Source organism: Hyperolius riggenbachi, chromosome 7 (genome assembly GCF_040937935.1).
Source record: "Hyperolius riggenbachi isolate aHypRig1 chromosome 7, aHypRig1.pri, whole genome shotgun sequence".
Taxonomy (NCBI): domain Eukaryota; kingdom Metazoa; phylum Chordata; class Amphibia; order Anura; family Hyperoliidae; genus Hyperolius; species Hyperolius riggenbachi.
This window is the reverse complement of record NC_090652.1, coordinates 116,229,576-116,235,575: the sequence shown is the minus strand read 5'-3', so window position 1 is coordinate 116,235,575 and position 6,000 is coordinate 116,229,576.

Sequence of the window (6,000 nt, the reverse complement as noted above, 5' to 3'; positions counted from 1 at the left end):
CCCTGTTTTCGTGTGTCTGTCTTGTCTGCTACGACCGCTTGCTGGAGGCTCGGTGAGGTAACCGTTAAGCAAGCATTCGCGTCCTCTGTTTCATGTTTGTCTGTCGATGGTTAGTTAGGCGTGCTTGTCTCTATTGTGCTTATCACGTGGAGACCGCGCATAACCGCGTGCACTGTTGCGAATGAGTGCGGTGTTCGCGGTTAGCTAGCGTTTGTTATTTTCCGCATCTTCTCATTGTATTATTTGCTGTGCCTTTGCTACCCTCGTATTCTATTCTGATCTGCCTTGTGTCACGTCTGGCGATCGCACCTCTCGCGATCGCGTTCCTATTTCATATCTGCTGTTGTGTGTGCGCGGTCGCGGGGTGGCGACTGGATTGGCGCACACACATACAACCTGTCCCTTTGCTCGTTCTCATTCGCAATCGCCTCTCTTGCGATTGCGTTCTGCGCTTCGTACAATTCCTGTCTGGCATTTATGGAGGTACAGAGGATTGGTTCCTCTGCACTCCCCAGCGCCATCTGCCGACAGGAATTTCCCTCTACAGGTGCGTAGCACCTTTTGCTGGGTGCCTGCAATTACACGCTTGTGGAGGATTTCCGCCGTGTCAGCGCACGAGTTGTGCGCTGATCACGGAGAAAGTTCCACAATCGTTACATTGGGCCAAAATTACAGAATTTCAGTAATGTGGTATTTCCGAAGAAAATATAATACCGATTTCCGATCGGAGATCTGAAAGAGCATCCCTAATGGTGACACTCCATCATAGCCAGAGTGATACCGTATCCATATTGTACAGATACACTGTACTAAGGGGTCCATTGCAGAATCTGCTCCCACTCTCTAGCAGATATGTGCCATCTAGGAGATGAGGCTCAGTTCGCACTAGGTGTTAGAAAGGTGGGAATTTCGGTGACTCTGGCACTGGTGGTTGGCGCTGGCTCTGCCACGACATCGAGTACAGGCAGCATTGCAGGAAGTGACTCGAGCGGTGGAATGCAACACTGGAACGGAAGATGGAAGGTGAGTCATCGCTTCCCCGGCCCGCTCGCTGATGACTTAAATGTGGGGAAAATAGCTGGAGGGGGAGTGTGGTCGGGGGAGCCCCAGGTGAGGGAGGGGGTTCCGACCCCCCTCCCCACCGCTGCTCCCCCTTCCTGGCTGCTACCTCCTCCAGGCTACCTATACTGGGGGAACTGTTACTGCCTATGGGAGGCATGAGGGAGCGGCATCCTCACAAGTTTGCCTCAGGTGGCAAAAAGTCTAGAACAGGCCCTGGCCATGGGTCTACATTAGCATGTCCTACAAGGATTAATGGGTTATTACTCACAGTGGACAACAGATTGCTCTGCTTCTAGTGGCTACCAGGTTGCTTTGCTTCTAGTGGCTGCTATCTGGTTGCAACCTCTGGGATTTCGAAAAGAGAACAAGAGACTCACTGCAGATGGGTGGATGGGTGGCTGTACCTCAGAGTTGGACGATGTGGAGGACGAGCTCAGGAATGGCCGCTGTCTGGCAGGTGTAGTTGGTGAATGCAGCAGAGATCTTGGCAGTTGGCAATTAGGCATTGTTGATAACAAGAGATAGCAGGGAAATTATGTTATTTAGGATTTGTTTTTCACATTGCATTCATACCTTATAAGACAAGTGGATGAGCAAAGTGGACACGTTTTTAGGGGTTTTTTTTATTTTTTTTGAGCTGGCCACTGGGTGTTTGACTTAAAATAAATCAATGACCCAAGTTCCAGACTGGCATAGGCAGGTTATGAAAGCTAAGTTTTTCAGACATAGAAATTAGCACATGTATACTTGCTCCTGCAAGACTGCACTCCCCAGTGATTGGCTGAGCTTCATGGAGAGCCTGGTTGTGCTGCACATAAACAGGAGTGGTACAGCAGTTGGTAGTGGCATGGACATTCACTGACGGAACCATTATCAGTAGCCAAAACATTGAGGTGACAACGGTGCCATCCCAGGGTCACACACTCCCATGCACACTTTACCAGCATTACTGGCTGAATATGATGATTATTATTATTTAATCTTTATTTAGAAGAAAGTTTTCCAGACAAATACAAACAATGAAAAACAAGAAAAAGTACAAATACATAAAATTAACCTTAATAAATAAAACCAAGAACCAGACATGGGTCAGATAGCTAACCAGTGCCATCAGACATTATAATATACACATGTTAATAAAAAAAAATCAACATACATTCTATCACAGTGAACATTGGAATTGGCATTAGCGTCGTTATGCGACAGATCAATAAAAAAATTAATATTATTACATCTCTCATAAAGCAGTCAAGGTATTTGTCAGCTAGCATATATGAGCGGCCCAGCGCCCAAGTGGGAGCATACATCTGGAAGCCCACTATAGGAGAAGCCATGACAAACCCTTAAGAAGGCATAGAGATTTTCAATGAAATAGGGAAAACACATAGGCCTCTATTCATAAAACTTTTTCCGCCAGGTTTCCGCTCAAAACAGCTGATTTACCGTCCATTTAGCAAAGTGTGTATTCATAAAAGCTGTTTTTCGCATGAAAATCTACAATCCCCAGCAGAGCGAGAAATTTCCGCCTTGTGCTGTGTTTTTCTAGATTTATCTAGAAAAAGTTACAAAATGTCAATTCATAAATATTAGAGGAAGTGGTAAGTGGACGGGAAATACCACTTCCTCTGATGTAGCGAGAAGAGTTTGGATTACATGAAAGTAAATGGGACAGACCTCCCAGAGAGAGCAGTGCACGGAGGGACTCTGCCGGCTTCAGTGTTTCCGCATTCCTTCCAACAGCTTACCGCCAGCCTTCAGCGGGAGATCTCCGCACTTCTATGGCAGCTGGCAAGATTTTTATGAATGACCACCCAGAAGTCTAAAATACCGCTGCGGTATTTTCCCTCCACGAGTATTTTCTCCACATAAGTTTTATGAATAGAGGCCATAGAAGAGCAGACAGGAAAAACAAGAAGCGAGAGGAAAGAGAGTAAGGAATGGAGTGAGTAGTGTGCAGGGCACAAGCCGGGAGCCATCCACACGACAAGCGGCACGCCAGGGAGGTGCTGACTTGAGCCCAACCGAGTCCCCACCCATATACCCACAGTAGGATTACTCTAGTTAGAGAGAAGAGTGGAGTAATGTGGGGACTCTGTTATTCAAACCAACTAAACCAAGTCTTCCAGAACTGTTCCTCCTTCGCATGCAGTGCGAAAGTCAGGTCCTCCATGCATTGGATCCTATCCACCTGAATACGAGTTTTAAAGGATACCCGAAGTGACATGTGACATGATGAGATAGACATGGGTATGTACAGTGCCTAGCACACAAATAACTATGCTGTGTTCCTTTTTTTCTTTCTCTGCCTGAAAAAGTTAAATATCAGGTTTGTAAGTGGCTGACTCAGACAGGAAGTGACTACAGTGTGACCCTCACTGATAAGAAATTCCAACTAAAACTGAACAGAAGGTGAAGAGGACCTGTGCCGCTGCAAGCAGGGAATGTATATTGTATAATGCTCCACTGCAGCTCTGCAGGACTGCCCACAGAGCACCCCTCCCCAATGGTGGGGGTCATGGAGACTATTATTATGCCCTGCATAGGACCTGTTTACTCATCTGCTTGCGCCCTGCTAAATTGAAGCATTTTTACAGTAGTGTGAACGGAGCCTCACTGCATATTCAAATACAGTTCGAACGATGGTGGATTCTTGAATTATCTGAGCAAATAGGGTCACCTGACCCTAGCCTTGCAATGCATAGCAAAAAATTACTAGGCAGTAGGTGGCTGGTAATAACATGAAATATTACTGTCCCTCCACACAGATCAATTTTGTCCAGTGTTCTGTCTTAAGTAGCAGTCACACTTGTCTATTTTTGCATGCAAGCAACTGAGGAAAAAACAGCAGTGAAGCATTGTGTGTATTTTCTCTAAGGCTCAGTTCCCACTCGTTACAAAAACATGCCCATTGGGTACATTTTTGTAGGCTCCGTTCAGCGCAGAAAGCGGATCCTAATGTTACAGGAATCCTGAACAGAGAAAATAAATGAAATCTGGACTTACCTGGGGCTTAAAAAAGCGGATTGCTGGCATTTTGCCCGCCACTAGTGCATTGTGATTTACATGTATATCGCAATGCACTTTTCCATTAGCGTGTTTTTATTTTTCGCAAATAACTGGGCTGCACGATTAGTGATGCAAATGCTGGTTCACATCGCAAGTGGAGAAAGAAGCTTTCGCAAGCGCAAACACATTTGCGATTGCACTTGCAAGTGGAAAAGAGCTCTTACATTAGCTTCTTTGAAAAATACCACACATGGCAAGCAGAAGAATGTGCACAAAAACCGCTAGACCAAACGTGCTCCCTGTCTCAAATTACTATTTTATAAATCTGGTGAACTATATATATATATATATATATATATATATATATATATATATTTTATACATATAATTTTTTTTCCAGTATGAGATTTTCACGCATGTAATAAAAACAATAGTTAGCACCAAATAGTTAATGTGCCCCAAGGTGACATTTGAAGTCTTCCACATTATTATTATCTGTAGCATTATATGACTACTATGCATATAATTGCCTGCAAGGCACTGCCGCCTCCTGTCCCTCTGGAAACTAGGGCATTTGCCATAAAATGCTAATACTGCTGTCACTCCTCAGCAGGAGAGCTCATTAGTTGGGGCAGCTGCAATAGCCTCCTCTCCTCTTTGCCTGTATGACTTCTACATATATACTGGCATTGAGGAAGGAAAGGTGTTTCACACCCCGAGGAAACACTTCCCCTGTCGGGAAACAGAACGTCACTGCTGAGTGTTGTCCGGATCATGAACGATTCTGATCCGAATCTATTTTGTGAGTCGAATCATCAAAATGTGTGATTCGGATCGCAAAAGGGGCGGGGCCATGAGCGACACGCCCCCTCTCAGCGGGCAGCGGGGTCCTGGAAGCAGAGCAGAGATGGATCGCTCTGTTGGAGAGGACTCAGGGGAGCCAGCCTTGCAGGGACAGGTAGAGGGGACATGGGTGCCACTGCCAGATATGTGTAAAGCACACATACTGGCTGAAATGTGCTGCTCATTATAGGCTGTCTGTTCCCAGGGCCGGACCGCTCATGAGGCGGGGTGAAACTTTTGCCTCAGGCGGCAAATTTCCAGGGGCGGCACCCGCCCGTCCGTGGGTGCGGGGAGCCGGCCCGCCGAGCTGGAGGGGTAGCTGGCAGGACGGGGGTATTGGGCCAGCGGCGGGGAGGGGGGGTCGGACCCCCCCCTCCCTCGCCTGGGTCCCCCGTCCTCCGCTCCCCTCCAGCCTAAATAGAAGCAGCCGTATGTGTAAGAGGCACGGGCGGGGAGACACTCACCTCCTCCTCGCTCCAGCGTGCGCTCCACTGACATCACTTCCTGCAGGACGCTGCAGGAAGTGACGTCAGTGGAGCGCACGCTGGGAAGAGGTGAGTGTCCTCCCCGCCCGTGCCTCTTACACATACGGCTGCTTCTATTTAGGCTGGAGGGGAGCGGAGGACGGGGGACCCAGGCGAGGGAGGGGGGGGGGGGGGGTCCGACCCCCCTCCCCGCCGCTGGCCCAATACCCCCGTCCTGCCAGCTACCCCTCCAGCTCGGCGGCCCCCCAGAGCGCCCCCCCGAGGGGGGGGGGGGAGGGGCGGCGGTGACAATTTTTAAAAAATTTGCCTCAGGCGGCAAAAAGTCTAGGGCCGGCCCTGTCTGTTCCCTAGTTGTGCACAGTGAACACATTGGAAGCTTTTGGTTCAGCTCAGCTCAGTAACTTTGCAGGCACTGTGATTGCAGGGCAATATGATCCTCTTGCACTCGGCACAGCTGCACTTATCTTCTGGGAATACTTTCTTTCACTGTGCGACGTTTCCATTCAAGGTATACAGATGAACATGTAGGTGAAATATATGTAAAGCATATGATTGCAGCATGTGGGTATTGTGTGCAAACAAACATTTATGCTCTCTGCTTCCC